Source organism: Mirounga leonina, unplaced genomic scaffold (genome assembly GCF_011800145.1).
Source record: "Mirounga leonina isolate KUSES-001 unplaced genomic scaffold, KU_Mleo_1.0 Mir_129, whole genome shotgun sequence".
Lineage (NCBI taxonomy): Eukaryota > Metazoa > Chordata > Mammalia > Carnivora > Phocidae > Mirounga > Mirounga leonina.
The window spans coordinates 79,580,754-79,591,270 of record NW_023270323.1 but is presented as its reverse complement, the minus strand read 5'-3'; the positions used below and the strand labels follow the sequence as shown (position 1 = coordinate 79,591,270).

Here is a 10,517-nt window from a genome sequence, read left to right as displayed (position 1 = left end):
GCGGCGGCAGTAGCAGCCGCCGCCGCCGGGGCGACGGGCAGCCCCGGCCGGTGAGCCCCTCCCTGAGTTGGGGCTCGGCGGAGACTCCGGGCGGCCCGGGAGCCGGGCTCTGAGGAGAGAGTTGCCCGTGCCCGGCGCGCGCGATGAGGACGAGAGCCCGGGCCCCGGAGCGGCGGCGGTGAGCGCAGAGTCCTCCGCCCACCCCGCTGCCAGCTCCCCTCGCCTTAGCGACGCCCCCGCCGGAGGCCCGGGCCTCGCGGACGAGGGCTTCCCCGGCCGGCGCCGGCGCCAGCAGCGGCCGAAGCGGCGGCGGCGGCGGCGCAGGCGGGCCCGGAGGCGGCGCGGCGGGTGGTGGCCGTGGCCGTGGCGGCGGCGGCGGCAGGAGCCACAGCTGGAGGGGCGGCGGCGGCGGGTCAGCTCGCCCAGACCCCGCGCGGGGTCGCCGGGGCAGGTGGCGTCCTGCGAGCAAGGCGCGGAGGGGGCGGGGCCCCCGCCCCCCCCCCCTCCCCCTCCCCCTCCCCCGCCTCTTCGCGCCCGCGGGCCCCGGCGGCGGCGGCGGCGGCGGCGCCTGCGCGCCGTGGAGCTTGAGAACCTCGTGGCCAACTCGCTGCTGCTGAAAGCGCGCCAAGGTGGGTGTGCACGGCGGGGCCGGAGCCTCCGGGGAGCCCGGAGCCTCCGGGGAGCCCGGACCCGCGGTCCGCGCGGCCTCGCTCTCGGGACCGGCGGTCCGAGGCGTCCGCTGTCCTGCGCCCCTTCCAGCACCGCCGGACCCCACGTCAAGGCAGCCTGCGCCGCGCGCTCGTTAGCCGGGCCTGCTGCCGAGACCTGCCGCCCCCGCGCAACGCCCAGTGCGTCAGCGCCCGGCGAGCAGGGCCCTAACCCGAGGCCGAGGCGGCCCGACGGCCTCGCGAAGCGGCGAGAACGACCAGCCTTTGCGGTTTTTAAAGGACAAGGAAGAGAAGCCTGCAGGCGGCCCCGAGCAAGAGCCGCACTTAGCGGCTGTGGGCCGGTATTTTAGCACAGCGTCTTGACTTTGAGCTCTGAGCTGAGGCTTTAGGGTGCGTAAATGGAGCAAGTCAGTAAGAGTTCAGCCTTCTGTCCGTGTAAAAGCAGCAGTCGGCGCGGCCCCTCCGCCCGGAGATCGCTGGTAGAGCCCTCTGTGTCCAGAGCTGCCCACCTGTAGTCCTTCAGCCCCGGGGCTCCTGCGGAGTCGGTGATGGAGCAGGTGCTTCGTGTTTGTGCTGCGGTCGATCGCGGTTGGTGCCCGCGCGAGGTGCACACTGGCCAGAACCCCGTGTTGAAGACCACGTGGAAAGGGCGTTTTATGCACCATGTCCCAGGGCTGGGCTTGCGTCCTGGGCGCACATGGCCCGGAAGGGGAGCTCCTGGTGACTTGGGATGCTGTTGGGAAGCATCAGTGAATTCCTCTTGTGACTGGAATAGTGAATAACGTTCTGTGGGAGAGGTTAGCCCGGAATACCGCTCTTTTCAGATCTTTGGGGTTTGCTTCCTTTTTAATCCACCCCCCTTCCCATCTGTGTCCTTCACGAGGAACGGTGGGATCAGAAAGTGCCTGGTTCCTCAACTCATTGGAGACCTTGGGTCAGAAACATTCGTCAGGAATTCTTGCAGTAACAGTCACTGGTGCCGAGAATTAGATACCCAAGAGAGGGTTTAAATGGAAGGATCCAGATTTAAAAAGTAGTGAACTTTTATTTTCTAAAGTGTCTCCTATTATTAAGAGTTGAGAATGGAGACCTCTTCTTGAATCATTCTGAATAGAAGACTGAGGGTGGGTGGGAAGAGAACGGGGTCTTATTTTTCTGTCAAGGCAGTGGGGCAACCTCCGCAGTAGGTTTCAGTGGAGCATTTGTGTCTGGTGTTTCTCACTTTGAACTCCAGATCGGTCACAGAGGTGACACGTCCTCCGCGGAAATCGGGCCTGACCCAAGCTCAACCTGTTTTCTTTCCACTGTACCATCACCTTGGCATAATGTACAAAACGGACTATTAAGCAGATTTCTGTACAATGCTGTAGAGATTAGATAAGGAAGTAAACGTAAGTGCTCTCTAAGTGCCAAATACATAAAACCAGGGGCGCTTGGCTGTCTCCTTCAGAAGAGTGTGACTTTGGTCTCGGGGTTGTGAGTTCGAGCCCCACGTGGGATGTAGAGATTACTTAAATAAATACAATCTTAAAAAAAATAAATACATAAAACCAGTATTTTCTGCCGTAAAGCCTAGGACTGCAGTGATACTTTCAAAAGAGTTTTAATTTTTGTTCCCTAAAGTATTAACTCATAGTGGTGTAATTGTTAGGAGGTCTGCTCCTCATCAACAAAGAGTGTTTACTCCTGTGTTCAGAAAGAGTCTTTTTGTCTGTGTGGCTAATGGTTAGAGAAGTTAAATATGAAATATCAGAAAGATGAATATATACTGAGTGTTGGTTATAACTTAGGGCTGTTCTCCCAAGTTGAAACTTTATTTGCTTTAGGGGCCCATGCATGGCTAGTTCTTCATTTAGTTTCTCTGGCTCATGTATTGGAAAATGAATGTTTGGAAGGAGTGTACACAGCGCAGCAGTTATATGTTGGCTCTGGGAATCACACTGTTGATTTAATATTATGAGTGAGTCCAGTCATTTTCTAGACTTATTTCAAATAAAATCAGTCTCTGTTCTCACACAGAAGGTGTTTAAAACCGTTCCTCCTTTTAAGGAATGTTGGCATTGAAAAAGTTGTTTGTCACTTTGCCAGGCACACTTTAAGGAAGTGGAAAATGATCATACTGTTAATAAGACACAAAATCGCTGGGTTTTTTTTAACATTTAAAATATTTTCCTGTGTTATACATTTGTTAAGCAATTTGTGACCTCTCCTGGCTTTAAATGATAACCTTAAATTGTTTCACATCATACTTCTGAGGAGACTTTCACCCCATTTTGTCTCTTGGAGAAATTGACAGCATAAATGCAGAGAGGAGAATAAGGATACATTTAATGTGGATTTTGGTCTTCTATGTAGTATTCTGTTCAGATTTCAAACGATAGTGTGATTAGCAGTTGCTCAGCATCTGACACAGAGTTAATACACCTGCTATCATTCGTGCTGTCTTTTGCTGAGGCTTCCTCCCCAGGATTTTGGTTGTAAGGGGTTTCTAGAAGTAGCTTATAAATCCTTTGATTCCAGAAGTATAGTAGCTAATATTTTTGTTTCCTTCATTGCACTTCATTTGATTCCACACCCAAGAGCTACTTAATACATTATTGTTATAAAAAAAAAGAACAACTTTTGTGTTCATTTGGACATGTTCTTGTTTGCTTGCTATTCCAACCTTCTGTGCAGCAGGCCCTCCTTGCTTTCTTCTTGTTCATTTCTTTCCATCCTTCTAGAATCCAGTTTACCTTCATCTTCATAGCTTGCTCTGATTCTTCCAGCTCGGAGGCACTCTCTGCCCTCGGGGAATTTGGAACTTGGGGTTTAGAACACTGTGTAGTCAGTGATTCTCAAGCTAAATTGTAATCCATGTGTGGGCAGGGCATAGGTTTACCTTGATTTTTTATTCTTTTCAGTGCTGGCTAGCCATATAATCGGTACTTGGTAAACAGTTGGAGACTAAGGGGGTGATTTGTTATTTTGCTAAATTCAAGAAAGAGAAGGTGAAATTCATATTGAAAACGAAAGGATTGGCTCCATTCGGAGGGAATAAAGTAATAATAATAAATATAATTTATTATATATATAATAATATATATAATTATATATTATATAAAATAATATAAATATATAATATATAATATAATTTATTGTATTTATATATATAATAATACATATAATAAATAATAAAGTTTGCGATAGTGCCTGGTGGTTGATAAGGATAGCTAACATCAGTGCCCGTTTGCTCTGTCCAGGAAGCAAGCTAAATTCTTTATGGGCATTATCCCAGCCAATCCTATCCCTCCTCTCCTAACCTGTAAAACCGGACTGACAGTAATTCTACTTCGAAGGATAACGTGGCACAGTGCTCGGCACTCAGAAAGTGCTCAGTAAAGGGTAATAGTTGTGGCTGTAGATTTTGTTATGTCCAGTGTCATCATGAAGAGCTGGCACTTGAACATGCAGTTGTGTTAATTGACCTTGTACCTCATTCTTTGTCTCTAGTCCATTCTCATTCTTAGATTTCCCAAAAGCATAGCTTTCCTTTTCCTGAATTCTCACGTGTGGGAGGTCCTTGAACCTCATTTAGCCTTAAGCTTTATTATTTCTCACATCCATTCCTGTCTGTCCTCACCCAGTGCACACCCCTCGCCCCCCAACGCCATGGTCCCCTATAGCTCTTAAGTTGGCTGAGGGCCAGAATTTCCTAGCTGGTCTTATTTCCAGACTTTCTTCTCCTTTATCATCCCCAATGCTGCTAGAACACTCTTTCTAAAACACCCATCTGTTCTCTTAATCTTCTGTTTACAATATGGCCCTAGACCTCCATTCCAGGACCCCCACAGGGTCCTACCTGACTCAGTGACCTGCTCTGCTTTCCTTGGCCGTCTGTATTACACCCCTTCATGCCTTCCCGCCTGCTGAAGTCCTGTTCCTCCTCCGTGTTCCAGCTCGAGTGTCTTTCCCAGAACTTTGACACTCCTGCTGGAGGCTTGCTCGTCCCATCTTTTGTGCCCAGGATGAGCTGTTACTGCACTGGGCTGACTGGAGGCAGCTCCGGGTCTCCCTTCTGTGTCACCACTAGCCCTGTGGTAGCACCCAGTATATGCTCTACAAATGCCACTTGTGACTGAGGACAAAGGAGCACATCTCAGGAATTCTTTCAATACCGATGATAACCAGAAATTAAGGTTTCAAACTAAGCTGTCTTTTTAGACTAGTGGTCTGGAAATAGGGAACAAAAACTGAGATTTTATTCAACTTTAGAATGTCAGTAGTGAGTGCTTTTTATTTCATTTTGAATTTAATATTTGTTTTTATTAAATCAGTATTAAAATGTAATTATATCTGCAAGGCAAGCTCTAGTTCCCCTCTCAGTATTTACATGCTCATCACTAGCAAAGACAGCAGGATCAACTATAACTAGTTATGATGTTAGCAAAAGGCCAGGCACATGTGTTTCTGTTTTTTTCTTTTTTGGGTTTTTTTAAGAATGGGAACACTTTGTTTTTACCAAATTGAACGAGAGTTCCTAGTTCAAAGACCACATGGCAATACCACCTTGGTTGCCCCCTTACTGCTGTGCTAATTTGTCTCACTTCCCGGCAGAGACATTGTGCTTGAGTGTTTGCAGGGTAATCCTAGATCCTTTTTGTGAACATTTGTGTGCACTAAGTTTGCCAGGTCAACAAGGCTACTGGTGGTGTTTCCCCCCCCCCCCCCCCCCCCCGGACCTCTAGGGGCAGGTGTTATTATTCCCTTTCACAGATGAGGGAGGGAAGGAGAAGTGACTTGCGCAAGGTCACATCACTAGTAAATGGGAGCATCAGGGTTCAGGCCTGGCCCCAGACACATGATCTAACCAATCATGTAATGCTGTCTGTTGAAAGACTTCCTCAGTTTGCTGCTTTTAGTGGAAATGGGTTGATGTTTTGTCTTTAGCTTCTGGCATGAAATTAGCTTTCTAGATGTGGGAATGTCGCTCTTTGGAACAGTGAAAGCACGGTTGACAGAAGTTGGGATGTGGCAGGGAAGGTGGGGCCACTGGATTCGCATCTGACAAGGAGACATTTGGAGACAGTGTCTGTGTTTGAGCCACGAGAATTACAGAGCCAACAGTGTTGTTCAGAGTTACATTGGGAGTCCATACCAGAGGTGAAAGTGATGGTAAAGTGGCGATGGGGCAAGGCCTTCCTGACGTCACTCTGGTTCTGGAAGTAAGGGACTCGGTTTTTATTACATTTGCCTACCGTGCTCGTGTTCTTTCCTTCAGGTGCTTCATTGGGTTAAACACAGCATGTTCTCAAAAGGACAGCCTCCTCATGTCCCTTCATCGAGCTAGGAACAGAATTCTTGACTGGTTCTGTTCTACTAATTTAAAAAAAATTTCCAAAGAATCCATAATTTTAAAAATCAGAGAATAGTAGGACTTCTGACAGAAAGCTCTAGCCTTCCTCATACTCCTCCTCCTCTAGACTGAATGATTATCCCTCCCCTACCCCCCCACCTCCCACCAATTAACATGTTGAAACCTAATCCCCACTGTGATGGTATTTGGAGGTGCTTAGGTCATGAAGGTAGAGCCCTCATACAAGGGATAGTGCCCTTAGAAAAGATAACCCAAAGAGCTCCCTGGCCCCTTGCACCATATGAGGACTCAATGAGAAGACAGCCATCCATGAACCAGGAAGCAGGCATTCACCAGATGCTGAGTCTGTGCACCTTGATCATGGACTTCCCGTCTCTAGAACTGTGAGAAGTGTTGTATATAACCCACCCCCCATGTATGGTATTTTGTTATAGCAGCAGGAGCAGACAAAGACCCCACTCCCCTCAGGTGCAGCCCCGTTGATTCTTTTCATGGTTTCTGTTTTAGTTATTCTGGTGGTTACTGTTGCATTTCTGAAGAATAGTGCTTGTCAGTTTAGACTTCTATTAACTTTATGCTGTTGGATGAGGACATAGCTCCTCTAAACCAGCTCCTCCGTCTTCTTTCTCCCTCATTCATGTAGTTACATCACTGTTCTAAATTTCTGTATTGGTTATCTTTATAACTTAAAAAATTATTGGAATTCTCAGACTCTAAGACTTTTGCTCCCAAAGGGCATGGAGTATTATTTTACTGTTTATATTAGTCAGCTTGGGCTGCCATAACAAAATAACACAGACTGGGTGTTTTTTAAAATTTATTTATTTATTTATTTATTTATTTATTTACTTACTTACATATACAGAGAGAGACAGAGAGAGGGAACACAAGCAGGGGGAGTGGGAGAGGGAGAAGCAAGCTTCATGCTGAGCAGTGAGCCCGATGTGGGGCTCAATTCCAGGACCCTGGGATCATGACCTGAGCTGAAGGCAGACGCTTAACGACTGAGCCACCCAGGCGCCCCTGGACTGGGTGTTTTAAAGAACAGAAATGCTTGGGGTTTTTTTTGTTTTTGTTTTGTTTTGTTTTGTTTTTACAGTTCTGAAGGCTAGGAATCCAAGGTCAAAGTACCACCATGGTTGATTTCTGGTGAGGACTCTCTTCCTGGGTTGTATAAGACTGCCTTCTCCCTGTGTCCTCCCATAGCCTTTCCTCTGTGTTTATGCTGAGAAACAAGAGATTTTCTGGTGACTCCTCCTCTTATGAGTACACCTGTCAGATTAGAGCCCTAGCTGGCTGACCTCATTTAACCTTAGTTACCTCCCTGAAGGCCCTATCTCCAACTATAGTTACATTGGGGGTTAGGGCTTTAGCATGGAATTTGGGGGTGAGGGTGGGGTGGTGGGATACAAATCAGTCTATATAACACTGTTTTAATTTGCATTTTCCTAATTACCAGGGAGACTGAACATCTTTTCATAATGAGGGTGATTCATCTTTCCTCTTTGTGAATTGCTTGCCATATCTTCTGCACAATGAGGGCAGAGTATCTTATTGATTTATAGCAGTTTTTTATGTAATATGGATACTAAGTATACATTGCACAGATCTCCCATTCTCCCACTTGCTGTATTTAGTTTTCCTATTGCTGCTGTAACAAGCTACCACAAACTAAATGGCTTAAAATAACACAGATTGTTATGTTACAGTTCTGGAGGTCAGAAGTCTGAAATGGGTCTGGGTAAGCTAAAATCAAGATGTCACTGGGGCGCCTGGGTGGTTCAGTCGTTAAGCATCTGCCTTCAGCTCAGGTCATGATCCCAGGGTCCTGGGATGGATCGAGTCCCACATCGGGCTCCCTGCTCAGCTGGAAGCCTGCTTCTCCCTCTCCCACTCCCCTGCTTGTGTTCCCTCTCTCACTGTCTCTCTCTGTCAAATAAATAAATAAAATCTTAAAAAAAAAAAAAAAAAGATGTCAGAAGGGCTGTGTTCCTTTCTGGAGCTTCTAGGGAGAATGTTACCAGACAAAGAATGGGTTCTGAACTCAGGTTTGTCTGCTTGCTGCTCAAAAATCAGTACTCTAGAGACAAGTGACAGTGAGAAAGGAGAGTTGCTTTAGTCAGGAAGCCGGCAACCTGGAAGGCAAATGGACAGACGTCTCAAAGACCATTTTCTCTGTCCAGGCCAAGCTGGAGGGTTTTAGAGGGGAAGGCATGGGAGAAAGGAGGGGGCTACATGCAAGAGAAGCAGGCGCTCAGGCGGTGAGCCCAGTGTCAGCGGGACCCTGAACATACTCGCTGGCATCAGGGGCAGCTGGGTTTGAATGTGGTCAGGCCTTGTCTTCTGGGAAAGTTTGGTCCTTTACTCCTGAAGGCTAGTGGTCTGCAAATCTTAAGGGGTTGGTTCTGCTACAGACCAAGGGGGTTAGGTCAGCAAGCCAAGAGTGAGTAAGCTTGAAACGAGTTCGCCCTTCAGACCAGTTGGAGTGCTATTACAAATTCATTTTGGAGGTTCTATGGGGGAATCCATTTTCTGGCCCTTTCTGGCTTCTGGAGGCCACCTGCATTCCTTGGCAATATCAAGGGTTAGCGAAGACATGGAGCAGCTGCAGCTAGAACTCTCACACTTTGCTTGTTGGAGTGCACAACTGGAGAACCTGACAGTTTCTGACAAACACACACCTACCCTATGACCCAGTGATTCTCCTTCCAAATATACCCAGTTCAGCATGCACATGTCCACATAACGTCTCGTTCGAGAATGTTTACAGTGGCTTTATTCATAATAGTGTCAGACTGGAAACAACCCAAACGTTCCTCAATGAGAGGATGGATAAAGAAATACTGGTGCGTGTAATGCTAGGCAGCAGTAAAAAGAAAGAGCTCCTGATGCACGCAAGAGCATGGACGAGTCTCAGGAGCATTATGTCAAGGAAAAAATCAGAAGAGTGAGCAATCCTCTGTGATTCTAGTGATATGAAGTGAAATTAATCCATGATAATACAAATTGGAGTGATAATTGCCTTGAAGAAGGGAGGGATTGACACCAAAGAGGCAGGAAGGAACTTTCTGGGGTGATGATAATGTAATAGTATTGGGGCACCTGGGTGGCTCAGTAGGTTAAGTGTCTGCCTTCAGTTCAGGTCATGATCTCAGGGTCCTGGGATCAAGCCCCACATCGGGCTCTCTGCTTAGCAGGGAGTCTGTATCTCCCTCTTACTCTGCCTCTGTGCTCTCTCTCTCAAATAAATAAAATCTTTTTAAAAAATTAAAAAAAAAAGTGTATTGATTGATTCAGCTGGTAATTATGTGGGTGTATATACATTTGCAACATTTCACTGAGTGATAATAAGATTGGTGAATATTATTGTGAAAATTGTGTCTATTGAAAGTATTTTTTAAGGAAAAAAATTTTATAAGATAGGGCCTCTTTATTCCTTAAAGATTTGGTAAACCTTGCCCATGAAACTGCCTGAGCCTGGAGTCTCCCCCTGCCCCCACCTTGACCCTCCTGACTTGGAAGCAGGGATAGGGATGGTTTCTTTTTTTTTTTTTTAAAGATTTTATTTATTTATTTGAGACAGAATGAGAGAGACAGAGAGCACATGAGAGGGGGGAGGGTCAGAGGGAGAAGCAGACCCCCCGCTGAGCAGGGAGCCCGATGCAGGACTCGATCCCGGGACCCCAGGATCATGACCTGAGCCGAAGGCAGTCGCTTAACCAACTGAGCCACCCAGGCTCCCCTGGGGATGGTTTCTTTTTATTACCAATTTAGTTTAATACTTACTGTGATATTCAGGACTGTTTCTTCTTGAGTTAGGTTTGGTAATTTATGTTTTCTGAGAGAATTATTTTCATCTAAGCTTTCAAATTTATTTGGCATAAATGTTATTTGTAACACTTTCTATTTTTACAACTGCAACTGTGATCTTTTTAATTTAGAATATTATTTGTATGGGTCTTTTATTTTTGTTAGGCTTGCAAAAGATTTTTGTTAATCTTTTCAATGAACCAGTCTTTGGTTTCATATGCTCTTCTCTATTATGTTTGCCTTCTGTTTTACTAATTACTGCTTGTATTGTGTTCTTTATTTTGATTTGCCTCTAGCTACTCAAGTTGAATGCTTAACCCATACTTTTTATTTATTTATTTTTTTTAAGATTTTATTTATTTATTTGAGAGAGAGAATGAGATAGAGAAAGCATGAGAGGGGGGAGGGTCAGAGAGAGAGGCAGACTCCCTGCTGAGCAGGGAGCCCAACGTGGGACTTGATCCCGGGACTCCAGGATCATGACCTGAGCCGAAGGCAGTTGCTTAACCAACTGAGCCACCCAGGCGCCCTTAACCCATACTTTTTAAACTTTGTTTTAAAATAAATAAATTTAAGACTCTAACTTTTAAGTATTGGGTTAACAGCAGCCTACAAGTTTCTTCATGTGGTTTTTTTCATTTCAGTTATATTTAATGATTATCATTGTGATTTCTTTGTTAAGC

At 46.3% G+C, this 10,517-nt stretch overlaps 1 protein-coding gene across 13 annotated transcripts in view; it reads left to right on the top strand.

The window, feature by feature from the left end:
- Positions 1 to 540: 540 nt before the first annotated feature.
- Positions 541 to 10,517, top strand: part of GRK4 (G protein-coupled receptor kinase 4) — a 99,130-nt gene continuing 89,153 nt past the window's right edge. For 10 of the 13 annotated variants that reach the window (XM_035005419.1, XM_035005417.1, XM_035005421.1 and 7 more), the window contains exon 1: positions 637 to 1,465. The gene's annotated coding sequence lies outside the window, so the exon portion shown is untranslated. The other 3 variants (XM_035005410.1, XM_035005418.1, XM_035005412.1) reach the window with 3 other exon arrangements.